Here is a 15,484-nt window from a genome sequence, read left to right as displayed (position 1 = left end):
TGATTTCATTCATATGTGAAATTTAAGACAGAATACAAGTGAACAAAGAAAAAAAAAAGACAAACCAGGAAACATTCTTTACAGAGAACAAACTGATGGTTATCAGAGGGGAGGTGGGTGTAGGGATGGGTGAAATGGGTGACAGGGATGAAGAGAACACTGAGTAATGTACATAATTGTTGAATCACTATATTGTACACCTGAAATTAATATAACACTATGTTAACTATATTGGAATTAAAATAAATTTAAAAATAAGCTATATTCGCAGATAATTCAGCAAAACCAAGTTTGGCGAGAATGACTGCATTCTTATCAGGAGATTTTTAAAAAGACAAGAAATAGGGGGGCACCTGGGTGGCTCTGTTGGTTAGGCATCTGCCTTCAGCTCAGGTCATGATCCCAGAGACCTGGGATCAAGTCCCATGTTGGGCTTCCTACTTAGCCAGGAGTCTGCTCCTTCCTTTCCCTCTGCCCCTCCTCCCCACTCATGTTCTCTCTTTCTCTCTCAAATAAATAAAATCTTTAAAAATAAATAAATAAATAATAAAAAGACAAGAAATACGGGCACCTGAGTGACTTGGTCAGTTAGGCATCCAACTCCTGATTTCGGCTCAGGTCATGATCTCAGGGTTGTGAGATTGAGCCCTGCTTTGGGCTCCACACTGAGCCTGGAGCCTGCTTGGGATTCTCTCTCTCCCTCCCCACCCCTAAAAGAAAAAAAAAAAAAGACAAGAAATAACAAGTGTTGATAAGGATGTAGAGAAAAGGGAACCCTTGTGCACTATCAGTGGGAATGTGAATTGGTGAAGCAACTATGGAAAATAGTACGAAGAGTCCTCAAAACATTAAAAATAGAACTACAATACAATCCAGCAATTCCACTTCTAAGTATTTATCCTAACAAATGAAAGCACTAATTGGAAAAGACACATGCACCACTACGTCCATTGCAGCATTATTTACAATAGCTAAGATATGGAAGCAAACTAAGTGTCCATAAATAAATGAATGGATAAAAAAATGTACATACATACACACCAGAATATTACTAGGCGTAAGAAAGAATGAAATCTTGCCATTTGCAACATGAATAGACCTAGAAGGTATTATGCTTAGTGAAATAAACAGAGAAAGACAAATATCATATGACTTCACTTTTAAAAACATTTTTTTTTTTAAGATTTTATTTATTTGACAGAGAGAGACACAGCGAGAGAGAGAACACAAGCAGGGGGAGTGGGAGAGGGAGAAACAGGCCTCCCACAGAGCAGGGAGCCCGATGCGGGGCTCGATCCCAGGACCCTGGGATCATGACCTGAGCCGAAGGCAGACGCTTAACGACTGAGCCACCCAGGCGCCCCCATATGACTTCACTTTTATGTGGAATCTAAAACAGCAAAGAATGAACAAAACAGAAACAGACTCATAAATACAGAAATCAATCTGATGGGTGCCAGAAGGGTAGAGGAATGGGTAAGGTACAGCATAGGGAATATAGTCAATAATATTGTCACAAATTTGTATGGTGACAGATGGTAACGAATTATTGTGACCATTTCACAACATATAAAAATACTGAATCACTATGTTGTACACCTGAAACTAATATAATATTGTATATCACTTATTCTTCAATAAAAACAAAACTACAAAACATCAAAGAACAAAAAGGGGCACCTGGGTTGCTTAGTCGGTTGAACATCCAACTCTTAGTTTCAGCTCAGGTCATGGTCTCAGGGTCATGAGACTGAGCCTTGAGTCGGGCTCCGAGCTCAGCATGGAGTCAACTTGAGATTCTCTCTCCCTCTCCCTCTGCCCCTCCCCCACCTCTCTAAACTAAACAAATAAATCTTAAAAAAATAAATAAAAGATTGTACATTAACTATGTTGGAATTAAAACTAAAAACTTAAAAAAATTAAAAAATAAAAGACTGAAAACTCTAAGCTACATTAAACACTGCATAAAATAACATTAAGTTGAATGCAAAAAGGAAAAAAAAAATCACAATTCATTATACAAAATGAATTTCCTTTACATATACAAGTCTCTTTAAATCAATAAACAGAGGCACCTGGGTGGCTCAATAGGTTAAGTGTCAGACTCCTGATTTCAGCTCAGGTCATGATCTCATGTGTCATGAGATGGAGCCCTGCATTGAGCTCTGCACTCACAGGGAGTCTGCTTGAGATTCTCTCTCTTCCCTGCCCTTGCCCCCTACTCACTTGCTCTCTTTCTCAAATAAATAAATCTTTAAAAAATAATAATAATAATAGGGGCACCTGGGTGGCTTAGTTGGTTAAGCGTCTGCCTTTGGCTCAGGTCATGATCTTGGTGTCCTGGGATGGAGACCTACATTGGGCTCTCTGCTCAGTGGAGAGTCTGCTTCTCCCTCTCACTCTCCCTCTGTGCTCTCTCTCAAATAAATAAATAAAAATCTTTATTTAAAAAAAGGATAATAAAAATGAATCAATAAAGGACTAATTTTTTTTTTAGAGAGAGAGCAAGTAGAGGGGTAGAGGGAGAGTCAGAGAGAGAGAGAGAGAGAGAATCTTTTGTTTTTAAAGATTTATATACTTATATGAGAGAGGACGGGGGAGAGAGAAAGGGAGAGAAGCAGATTCCTTGCTGAGCACAGAGCCTGATGCAGGGTTCCCAGGGTCCCAGGACCCTGGGATCATGACCTGAGCTGAAATCAAGAGTCAGACACTTAACTGACTGAGCCACCCAGGAGCCCCTTTCCAATTTTTTAAAATAGTCAAAAGATGTAATAAGTTTACAAAAAAAGTGCCACTGAAAAATTTGAAAATATGTTTAGCCTAATTCATAAGAAATATCCAAATTAAAATTTTAATGAGATAATATGTTTCACCTGTCATCTTAGCAAATAGTAAGAATTATTGAGCACCTGCTCTGTGTTAAGTGGTATTCAAATTCCTTTAGGTGTATTAGTCCATTTAAATTCACAACATGAGTCATTTCAAAAGTCTCGTTATCCAAGAGTATGGTTTAGGATGTAAGGAAACAGGGACTCTCTTATAATTGCCTTCAATTATAAGATGCCTTCAATTCAACATCTCACATCCAGTAGATGACCCCTTCACACTTCCTTCTCTCTCTTCAAATCTCTACCACCTCCTTGCCCATCTTTACTCTTAACTGATGATCTTGCTTCTTGCCTCCTGCTTCACTGAGAAATTAGAAGCAGTCAGGAGAAAACCCAAAAACTCCTCCAAATCCCTCACCACAGACATCTATATCTATATTCATCAACACTCATCCGTACATAGTACATATTTACACATAACTACACTATACATTCATCCATATGTAGTATAATCTACCTTTCCTCTTCTTACATTGGACCAACTCTCAGTGTTCCTATCCAAGGCCATCTGTATAAGAAATTTTTCCATTTTTAATGAAACATTCACACACACACACACACACACACACACACACACATCTTCCATCTTAAAAAGAAGACCCATTCCCCTTCTAGATACTGTCATTTCTCTACTTTCCTTACAGCAAAGCTCCTCAAAAGTGTTGTTTATGTCTTAATGCTCTCTCCTCCCATTCTCTTTTTAAATTTGTTTATTGACATACAATTTGTATAACAAAATTTGTCATTTAAATGTATACAATTCAGGGGTTTATACTGAAGCATATAATATTTTCATGGAGTTCTGCAACCACTACCACTATCTAATTCCAGAACATTTCCATTACCCCCTAAAAATCCCTGTACCTAATAGCAGTCAGTCCCAAATTTCCCCTCCTCCAGTCCCTGGAAACCATTAATATACCTTCTGTCTGGAATTGCCTATTCTGGACATTTCATTTAATATATGGACATTTGTGTCTGGCTTCTGTCACTTAGAATGTTTTCATGGTTCGAGGCACCTGGGTGGTTCAGTCGTTAAGCATCTGCCTTCGGCTCAGGTCATGATCCCAGGGTCCTGGGATCGAGCCCCGCATCGGGCTCCCTGCTCGGCGGGAAGCCTGCTTCTCCCTCTCCCACTCCCCTGGCTTGTGTTTCCTCTCTCGCTATCTCTCTCTCTCTGTGTCAAATAAATAAATAAATAGAATCTTTAAAAAAAATGTTTTCATGGTTCATCTATGTCATGTTTCAGTACTTCATTCCTTTTTATGGCTGAATAATATATTCCACTGTATGAATATACTGCATTTTGTTTATCCATTCATCCATTGATAGACATTTGGTCCCTTTCTTGAGCTTACTCCAATCATGCTTTTACTCCCCACATCCCAGACTTCACCAAAACTGCTCTAATCAAGGTCATGGGTTACCTCATCACTAAATCTAATGGTCAGTTCTTAGGCTTCACCTTACTTAATTTACATGAAGTATTTGACAAAGTTATAGCTTCGTTCCTCAAACAGTCTCTCCATTTGGCTTTTGGAGTACCACACTCCTGATTTTCCTCTCACCTCATGGGCGGCTCATTTCCAGGCTCTTTTGTTGGACCATCTTTATCTTTCCAACCTCTAAGTGTTGAAGAGCCCCAGGGTAAGGTCCTAGGACTTCTCTAAGTGAACTCATCCAGATTCCTGACCATCTATAATTGGTCACCTATAATTTGATAATAATTCCCAAGTTTATATCTCCAGCCCAAATTGTTCCACTAAATTCCCAACTTAAGTATTTCCTATTCAACATTTGCATATATATATGAATGGCCATCTCACATTTATCCCAAGGTGTGTGGAGAATCTGTGGAGGGTGAGATGCTACGTGAAGAGGGGGTGAGGAGAACAAGGAGCATAGAGGTGGCAGACGTGTGAGTTTGGGAGCCATTCTGGAAATGGATCTTCCAGCACTGCCTGCCCCAACCAGTCCCAGTTAATGCCATACAGATCAGAGGCAATGCACATGGCTGGCCATTCCTGAATTCCTGACACACAAAATTGCCAACAAAATAAAAGGGTCATTTTTTTATGCAGCAATAAATGAGACACAGAGTGACAGCCATTGTTCACTGATGTGAGGCATCTTAGGAGGTGGACCTCAAGTATTTCTGGTTCCATTGTTAAGGCCATGCCTGTGGTGAAGAAGGCACAAGGGCCCCTCAGCTGAGGCTAAGACACTTGGAGCTATCCAGCTCTTCTTGCTCTGATGCCATGTCCACCAGACCCAACTCTCTGAGGCTTGCAGAGACCAGCTTAAAGGAGATGCTGCCCACCACTTGGGTGTCCCATCCTGGCCTTGATGGCACACATGGTGAATTAATAAAATGATCTCTTTGTCTTTCCTGCAGCTTGGTCACTAGGCCAGAATGTGCTGACTGTGAGGCCACAAGTATGCAGGTCTGTCCGTATGAGAACTTCGGTTCTCACTGTAACTCAGTAAATGGGTATTCTGAAATATGCCTCCTTCTTACAGAAGCTTTTCTCTTAGTGGGTCTTTAAGGACAGGAGAACAGTGTTTAAGTCTTCAGAGCAGAAGAGGTACAATTTCAACTGTTTTTTGCTTAGATGATTCGTTTATGAACAATACCAGATGTACCTATCTTCTATTAGGTTCTACACTCTTTATTCTCCCCACTTAGCCGAAGGGAATGTGGAGGTTAAGTGCTTTGAAGGCTCTACTCTCCTCCCTCTGCCTGTTCTATTTATTCATTCCTCAAGAAATCTACCACATGTCTGTGATTTTGAAATTGAGGCCATTTTTATTGTCATAATTATGTATAATAAAATACACCAATTTTTAAAGGTAACAACCCAGTGGATTTTTCTTTAAAGATTTTACTTATTTGGCAGAGAGAGCAAAAGGGCACAAGCAGGGGAAGCGGCAGAGGGAGAGGGAGAAGCAGGCTCCCCAGTGAGCAGGGAGCCTGACTCGGGGCTCAATGCCAGGACCCTGGGATTGTGACCTGAGCTGAAGGCAGACGCTTAACAGACTGAGCCACCCAGGTGCCCCCCAACTCAGTGGGCTTTTATACATGTATAACCTCTGGGTGACCACCATCCATTCCATATAGAACATTTCTATCTCCCTAGAAAAAGCCCTCTTCCCAGTTAATACATTCCCCACCCAGAGACAACCCTACCCTGACATCAATCAACAGTCTTTTTAATTTTAGCCATGTTGGTGCATGTATAGTAATAGTATCTCATTACAGTGATTTAATTTTTATCAAAAGTTTTTAAGGTTACAACCAATGTGCTACCTCAGCCTTCAGACTGCTACAAAAGAGGGTTAATAAGTGGCAAGGATTTGATTGCTTTGGCTGAATAATCAAGCAACCCCAATTTTTTACTATTTAGATGGTGATAATTCAAATTATAACCCCAATTATTTCTTCATTTTGATATAAAAAGGAATCTATTGATATATCTAAAATTAAAATCCTGTAGTTATATTACTAAATCAGAAAAAATTAGCATTGAGAGCAAATATTGTATGTCATTTATTCCACAGTTAATTGTGATATGGCTTTGCTGTATGCTACAGCAGCAAATGAGACGACATGGCCTTTGTCCGCATGGAGCCTGTGGTCTGCTTTTATAAGAAACCTCTAACTTTTAGTTAACAGAGCCATTAATTTAATTTACCTGTTTGACAGACTTCTAAGAGGCTTTGAAGCCTTTGCTGTACCCTCTTCTTTTACCAGCAACTGCTGGTCCTAATTTGGTTGATTGTTGACAGCAGTGTAATTATTTGTCAATTAATGGTCCTTTCTCTCCTTCTTATAATAATTAATCAAAACATGAACTTTCTGACCATATCTTATTTAATCAGTTCAACACTCTTTTATCATTTCTTTTTTTTTTAAAGATTTTATTTATTTATTTGAGAGAGAGAGAATGAGAGAGAGCATGAGAGGGAAGAGGGTCAGAGGGAGAAGCAGACTCCCCGCTGAGCAGGGAGCCCGATGTGGGACTTGATCCCGGGACTCCAGGATCATGACCTGAGCCGAAAGCAGTCGCCCAACCAACTGAGCCACCCAGGCGCCCCTCTTTTATCATTTCTTTTCAAAGTTTCATGCCAAATTACCCCCTGTAGGTCCACCAAATAGCTTTTTTAATTGTAGTTTTTTAAAAAACATATACCATCTTAACCCCAAAATGAGTTCTTAATGTCTTAAACTGACTTATCTTTTTAAAAAGTTTTCCTTCCTTCATACATTACTCAATAATGCCCCTTTTATTATTTTTACCTAATACAATTTTGTAATTCCTCTGAGGACTCTCTAGGGTGATTTTTAAACCAATAGTCAAGTAGATTATGAATTAAAGTGGATTTTATGGGCTTCCCCAAGGCTGAAAAACTAAGTGAAAAAAGTAGGACTAGACCCCGGCCAGTGAATCTCTTTTGCAGCCGGTATACATGTGGATTTGCTAATGGGGACATTTGGACACCCAGTGGCCCACAAGAATCCTCTACAGTCCCAGGAAGTACTGAGCTGTCAAAAAGTAGAAGGCATAAAGCATGGGTGCCAAGGACCAACTTCTGTTAATGTGTTATTTGCCTAAAGCCCTGGTGAGAGTAACCGCACTGAGTTTGGCCTGACAACTCTAGGTCCTCACCTTGATAAAAATATTTCCGGGTACGTGAAATTATTTCATATCTGGACCTGGAAATAAATTTTTTTCTGGAAATTTATTTTTTAATTATTTTAAAAGATTTATTAATTTTTTAAAAGATTTTATTTTATTTGAGTGAGAGAGAGAGAGAGTTGGGGGGCAGGGAGAGGGAGAAGCAGACTCCCCACTGAGCAGGGTGCCCAATAACGTGGGCTTGATCCCAGGACCTCGAGATCAAGACACTTAACCAACTGAGCCACCCAGGCACCCCAGATTTATTTACTTTAGAGAGAGGGAAATAGACAGCATGGGGGGAGGAGGAAAGGGAGAAAGAGACTCTCAAGCAGACTCCCTGCTGTACATGGAGCTCAATGCAGGGCTTGAGCTCACAACCTTGAGATCATGACCTGAGCCAAAATCAAGAGCCGGATGCTTAACCAACTGAGCCACCCAGCACCCCTAAAATTAGTTTTTATTAGCATCAAAGTAACACCTGGTTATATTTATTAAAAAAAACAAATCTCCAAGTCTCTCTCCCCTAAGGTAGATACTCAACAGTTTCAGCTACTTCCCCTGGCATCAATCTCCACATTTCTAAATAATATACAGCCATTTGTTGCTTTATCTTTTTTTTTTTTTAAAAAACCATTATCTATTGGGTGCCTGGGTGGCTCAGTTGGTTAAGCGACTGCCTTCGGCTCAGGTCATGATCCTGGAGTCCCAGGATCGAGTCCCACATCGGGCTCCCTGCTCAGCAGGGAGTCTGCTTCTCCCTCTGACCCTCTTCCCTCTCATGCTCTCTATCTCTCAAATAAATAAATAAATAAAAATCTAAAAAAAAAAAAACCAAAAAACCATTATCTATTGACTTCACACTCTGCTATATAGGAATTAGCTCTCTCAAAGACCAGCAACTTCTTTTCCCTTCTCTTCATCCCCCCAATATATAGTTATATCACATTACTATGACTACATAAATTTGTTTACTGAAGCATACCTTGTTTCTGTTATTCCTTTATTTTTTCCTATAGTTCATAATTGCCTCCTTTTTTCCATTTGCTTAACCCTGTATGTACTTATTAAAAATTTTACCCAGTCCCAAACAGCCTAACTATGGAAAGAGCTCATATGTCCAATAACAGATGAATGGATAAAGAAGATGTGGTGTATATATATATATATATATATATATACACACATACATACACAATGGAGTATTACGCAGCCATCAAAAACAATGAAATCTTGCCATTTGCAATGACATGGATGGAACTAGAGGGTATTATGCTAAGTGAAATAAGTCAATCAGAAAAAGACTATCATATGAACTCACTGATATGTGGAATTTAAGAAATAAGGCAGAGGATCATAAGAGAAGCGAGGAAAAAATGAAACCAGAGGAGACAAACCATAAGAGACTCTTAATCATAGGAAACAAACTGAGGGTTGCTGGAGGGGAGGGGGGTGGAAGGATGGGGTAACTGGGTGATGGACAATGGGGAGGGTATATGTTGTAATGAACACTGGGTATAAGACTGATGAATCACAGACCTGTACCCCTGAAACAAATAATATGTTATATGTTAATTGAATTTAAATAAAAAAGGGGAAAATTTTACCCAAATTCTATACTACCTGCCACATGCCTATCAGTAATATTTTCCATTCATTCAAATATATTATTTTCATTTTTTTCCTAGATACTTTTCTCCTGGAGACTTTTGTCTTTCTGCTCCAAACTGGAAGACTTGCTATCTTAGCTTGCAACAACTGAAATCTTGAGATTTCAGTCTCCATATTGATACAGCTACCTCAGTTTGTGCCCAGTGGAGGGGGCAATGAAATTTAATTCATCCTTAGCTTACCAAAGATGTGCATCCTGGCAGCTGCAACTGGCTAGAGGGAACCCTTTCTCTAATTCATCCTTAAAAGGGGAAATTGTTTTATAGTTCACACAAAAGTGCCATTTAGGCAGCCCTGGTATTAGATTCCTGTTTCCTTGATCTGATGATATCCTCTTTTCATTATTTCTTATATATATATTTTAAGAAATATATATAACATCAGTTACAAAGAAAGTTTTTTGAAACTTTGAGGTTTTTAAATGTCTTTATTCTGCTCTTACACTTGACTGAATGATTTCTGGCTCAGAAATCATTTTCCTGCAGAAATTTAAAGCATTACTTCAAAATGTTTTGCTTTTAATGCTATGCTGAAAAGGCCAATACCATTAAATACTGATCCTTTGACCATGGCCTGTATTTTCTCTAGATGCTTTTAGAAATTTCTCTCTCTCTGGTATTCTGAAATTTTGTGACCATGTGACGGACACTTGGTGGACATTTTCAATCATGAGACTCGTGAATTTTGTTTATTGGAAACATTCTTGGAATCATTTCTTGATAATTCTCTTATCTTTGATCTATTTTTTTGCAATTCCTAATTAGTCAGGTTTTGGATTTCCTGAATCAATCCTCTAATTTTCTTATCTTCTCCTAGTGATTTAACAACAACAGTTGTTTGGCTTTAACAACAGTTACTTGGCTTTAACTTCCAATACTTTTATTGCACTTTTCATTTCAACTATCCTATTTTGAGTTTCTAAGAGCTCTTTCTTATTCCTTGAGGTTTCCATCTTTTTCCCCATATAACAATAGCATCTTGTCCTTGACCTTGGCTTGTGGATATATCTTCTTTATCTCAAGAATATTAATTATAGTTTTAAAGATTTATTTATTTATTTGAGAGAGGGAGAGAGAGCAGTAGGGAGGAATAGAGGGAAAGAGAATCTCAAGCAGAGTCTAGGGTCTATGCCAAGCACAGAGCCTGATGGGGGTCTCGAGCCCACAGCCCTGAGAGCATGACCCAAGCCAAAACCAAGAGTCTGACTTGGCCACTCAGGTGCCCCTAACTATAGCTTTTAAAACATGTTTTGTTCTACTCTCTGCATTGCTTTATTTCCTTATGCCTGGTGATCCTTGGCTGTCCTTTAAAAAAATTATTTGAGAGAGAGAGAGAAAGGGCAGGAGGGAGGGGGAGGGAGAGAAGGAGAATCTCAATCAGACTCCCTGCTGAGCACAAAGCCTGATGCAGGGATCGATCTCATGACCCTGACATCATGACCTGAACCAAATCAAGAGTTAGGCACTGTTTGTATAATTACTGCATTAAAAAGCTGATTGAAAGTGTGAGGATGGGAGATGCTTGTCAGTTGGTGCCCCTGACTGCATAATGAAACAGTAGGAAACCAACTTTTCTTCTGGGGAGGACTTCCATAAGTCAGTATTTGTATTAGCTTCTTTCCCTTACAAACAACCACAAAATTGCAATGGCATATAGCACAAACATTATTTCTTGCTTCTTCCATCTGTAAGTTGGACCCTGCTGGGCCTGATTCCAAGCCTCATGTTGGGTTCAGGTCTGTTCCACATGTCTCTCATCTTCCTTACACCAGGGTCTACCCATGGTATATTTGTCTCATGGTGAAAAGCAGGAGACCAAGAGAGCAAACTAACCATGCAAGCCTATTTCAAGCCTCTGCTCATTTCATATCGGCTAACAGGGCCAAGCAATTCACATGGCCAAGCAATTCACATGGCCAAACTCAAAGTAAAGGAGTAAGGCAGTACACTCTACCTACCATGAGACCACAAGAATGAAGAGGTGAACTTTTTTTTTTAACATTTTATTTATTTATTTGACAGAGAGAGACATAGCAAGAGAGGGAACACAAGCAGGGGGAGTGGGAGCAGGAGAAGCAGACTCCCCACTGAGCAGGGAGCCCGATGCAGGGCTCAATCCCAGGACCCTGGGATCATGACCTGAGCCGAAGGCAGACACTTAACGACTGAGCCACCCAGGCACCCCTATTCTTCATCTTAAAACTGGAAATCCAAAGGAGAAATACAATTCATAAAGCTATCATTCATTGATTGCTTGTCATGTACAAGGCACTTCACTAAGCAATTCACATGTATTACCTCATTAAATCTTTACAAAGTCCTGAAAACTAAATATAATTATGATTATACCCATTTTATATGAGGAAATGGGGCTGAGTGAGGTATAGTAACTCAGCCAAGGCCAACAAAGTAGTAAACAGAGGCATCAAGATTAGAACACAAGTCTAATTGTCTACACTGTGGGTAGATTTTATACACAGTATTCATTTGCCTTTCATTCTTTGTGAAGGACCAACTCCAGGCCAGGCTCTGTATGTGGACTGGCTGTGATACACAGAAGAATATAGGGGGGCCCTGCTCCCAGAGAGCTATTTCTTGGGCTCCAACTAGAATTGTTGATCCTTTCCTTTAGGTTGTTACACATGCTACCAAAAGTGTCATATAGAGAATGCTCTCCTTAACATGCCATGTTTCCCAGGATCTAGTATAAATTTCCTAAGTTTTCAACATAAAGGTACCAAAAAGGAAGTCTTTTTGTACCCTACTCTCTCCTCCTAGTACTTCGCTTTCTTTGGTTACTGACAAATCTGACCCTTCCTGTAGAATACAATCATTGTCTAAAAATGCAAAGGAAAGAAATGGCCAAATTCTACATAGTTTTGTTTTTTTTATCAAAGAACACTTCATTTTGTCAACTTAGAAACAGTCTAAGAAGGTCCCCAAGGTACCATGGATTCAAAAACACCACATGCACAATATAAATATATCATCTCTTTTTTATAAAAATAAATTATTATAACAGTAATATATGCTATTCCTTTTAAATCCAAACACAAAACAACAAAATAAAAAGTTAAAGTCTGCCCTGGCCTCTCCTATTTTCCTCCCTAATTTCCTCAATATCATGTGCCTGTTGTAAAAACTTCAATTGATATAAAAGTATATCCTCAGTTCCATTTTCCACATGTAACTAACCTCTATTACTTTGTTTGTTTTGCCTCTATTAAATAGTTTTTGATATTTCCATCATCTCTTTAAAATAACTCACAGGGGGCCCCTGGGTGGCTCAGTTGGTTAAGTGTCTGCCTTGGCCTCAGGTCATGATCCCAGAGTCCTGGGATTGAGCCCGCATCGGGCTCCCTGCTTAGCGAGAAATCTGCTTCTCCCTTTCCATCTGCCTGCTGCTCCGCCTGCTTGTGAGCTCTCTCTCTAATAAATAAAATCTAAAATAAAATAAAATAATAAAATAAAAATAACTCACAGGAGCCTAAATAAATAAATAAAAATGAAAATAATTCACAGGAGTCTTTGGGATTAATAACTAGGCATTGCAGAGCATGCTTCAGGTACCACTAATTGTGTACGAGCCAAGAAGGGCCACACTTCACTTCAGCCTTAGGGGATTTGGTTTCTTTTGTTGTTGTTGTTTTATTTTTTTATTTTAATTCCAGTAAACATACAGTGTTATATTAGTTTCAGGTGTATAATACAGTGATTCAACACTTCTATACATTTTGTTTTGGAGTCTGAGCCCCAGTAAAGGATTCCAATTGAAGAAATGTCCAATTCCTGCAATCTGAACACAGTTGATCTCAACTATAGGGTGATTTTTAGCAAATGAAATATCACCTTCATTTGAATAACAGTGATACATGGGAATAAAGAATTATGTTGCTGGGGGAAATGCAATTAGGACTCTCAAAACAAGATGCCATGGATTTCTTATCAAGTCTCCTTACCAAGGCAAAATACCTTTGGTAAAATATATTTATTGTGGCTTTCACTTTATAAAATTAATACATTCCCCTTGTAAGAATGTTAACATTATGGAAATATGTAATAGAAAATAAAAATCATCCCACTCTCCAGCCCCCAGAAATGACAACAGTTAATAGTTTGGAGTACATTCTTCCAGGATTTTTTTTTTATATATACATAATAGCAAAAAATTTTTTTAAATTTTCTTAATTTCCTAAATATTATGTGCTTGCTGTAAAAAAAATTCATGGATATAGAAGTATATCAAAATTTAAAGCAAAAATTTCCACCCTTCCACATCCTAATTCATAGAGTTAATTTGGTATGTACTTTATTTTCCAGACCTTTTTCTACTTAGATACAAAGACATCTATATATTTTGGGTTTTTTGAAGACATAATGAGCTTATTCTGTAACATACTTTTTTCATCAACAATATATCTTGGACTTATTTCTATGCCTGCTCATGTAGGTCTGTCTTGGCTGTTTAATAGTTGCACGGTGTTCTATGGTATTGGATACATCAGGTTCTATTGATTCAATCCATTTTGGTTGTTTCCTTTTCACACATTTGTGCAAGCATATATCAAGTCTAGCAGTGGTTACCGGGATGCACTCAGGAATCTAAACTGCCTGGGTTGAAAATACCACTTCCAACTCCACCATTTTGTAATCTCAATCAAGTTGCCAAATTTTTTTGTGCTTCCATTTCCCCAGCTGTAAAATGGGAATCATACCACATCTTGCATCATAGGGTGTATTGTAAGAATTAAATGACACAGAATATATAAAGTGCTTAGCTCATTACTTGGCACACCTAAATACTCATTAAACATTGGCTCCTAATTTTTATTATCAATAAAAATAATAAATAGTTCCTATTATGATTATCATCACTTTTCAAGAAAGCAAAAACAGGGTAAATTGAGAAAGTAGTAATTAGAAAATTAGATAGAATTAAGAAAATTCTATCATTACCACCTTGAGAGAGGTCAATGGAAGTACATTTTCATATGTGAAGAATTTTACATTAAACTATTTACATGAGAAAATCCAAACAATTTATATTTTAAATAAGAGTGAACAGGCCTTCTGAGGCCCAAAAGGAAAAAGATTAACTGCTAATTAGAAAAACATCAATCCCTTACCTGAAAGTTTTAATAGCTTCCTTTGTTCTTTTATCCTACTGTGTTATCTGGCCCTAAGCAGAGTCTGGAGGGAAGGCAGGGCCATGAGAGTCCTGGCAGAGCCTCCACTTGGGACCTCCTAGAGACTAGCAGCACCTCAGGGCAGGGCCTGCATCTGGATCATTTTAATATTATGAATATTTTCTCGCTAGGGATTTATAGCTTGTACTTATAGTTTCTATAAGGAAGCTTATAGCTTGGGAAACTCTTATAGCTTGGAAACTGAGGCTCCGAGACTGTATCATATAGGATTTCTGGTTCACATCTTTCAGAATCCAAGGCTGGCTGACTGAAGGGAAGGGGGTTTTTAGGCAGGGATATTGGGAGCTCAGAGGGTGGGAGGGGTGGCTGGAGAGCCCGGACCAAAGGCAGACAGGATCCTGCCAGTGACAAGGGACATAGGCAGGAACCAAGTCTAAGAGCAGGAAGGTCTGGGCTGGGCTATGCCAAGCTTTTCAACACTCAGCTCAGATTCTAATTCCAGAATCTGGAACCATCTGACTGCCAAGTGATTGAGAATGGGTACTTAGGCCAGCAGCTATAGCATCACTTGGGAGCTTGTTAGAAATGCAGAATCTCAGTCCGCACCCTGGATTTCCTGTATCAAGATCTGTATCTCAACAAACGGCCCAGATCTGTGTGTGCCACAATTTGGGAAGCACTGGGCAGAGCCCCTAAAGAACATCTCATCCCTGATCAACTTCCCCATGGGAAAAGATGATTTCTCAACAGGAAACTTGGGGTGCTGCTCACAGAAGGATGAGGAATGGACTCTAGGAAATCCATAAGAGGCACCCCTGGAATTCCATCACAGACTAGTCTCCACACATTGACACCTCCTATCCATCCTCAGGGCATGTGGACAGATAGTTCCTGGTGACAGTAGGTTAGGGTTTTTTACTCTAGCTTGGCTTTCTTGGGGGCTGCTGACATCTGAGAGATCTGAGAGAGGCCTCTGCTCTAACACCCTTGATCTTTTTAAACTGATGAATGTTAAAACCTTTGTCCCACTCTTACACAACTTTTTGGACAAAGATGGACTGTTAAACCAGCAGCTGCTTTCTCCTTTTCTCTGTAGTGCCTCT

General features: G+C 39.1%; 1 long non-coding RNA gene across 1 annotated transcript in view; it reads right to left on the bottom strand.

The window, feature by feature from the left end:
- Nucleotides 1-14,807, bottom strand: part of LOC141374660 (uncharacterized) — a 53,422-nt gene extending 38,615 nt beyond the window's left edge. The window contains exon 1 of the long non-coding RNA XR_012381712.1: nucleotides 14,361-14,807. This is a non-coding gene — a long non-coding RNA (uncharacterized lncRNA). The remainder of the gene's footprint in view (nucleotides 1-14,360) is intronic.
- Between the last annotated feature and the right edge of the window lie 677 nt (nucleotides 14,808-15,484).

Source organism: Callorhinus ursinus, unplaced genomic scaffold (genome assembly GCF_003265705.2).
Source record: "Callorhinus ursinus isolate GAN/ISIS: 27379988/994484 unplaced genomic scaffold, GSC_fseal_2.0 scaffold20, whole genome shotgun sequence".
In the NCBI taxonomy this organism is placed as follows: domain Eukaryota; kingdom Metazoa; phylum Chordata; class Mammalia; order Carnivora; family Otariidae; genus Callorhinus; species Callorhinus ursinus.
Note: the sequence above shows the minus strand (reverse complement) of the source record. Positions and strands in the feature narration are given on the sequence as shown.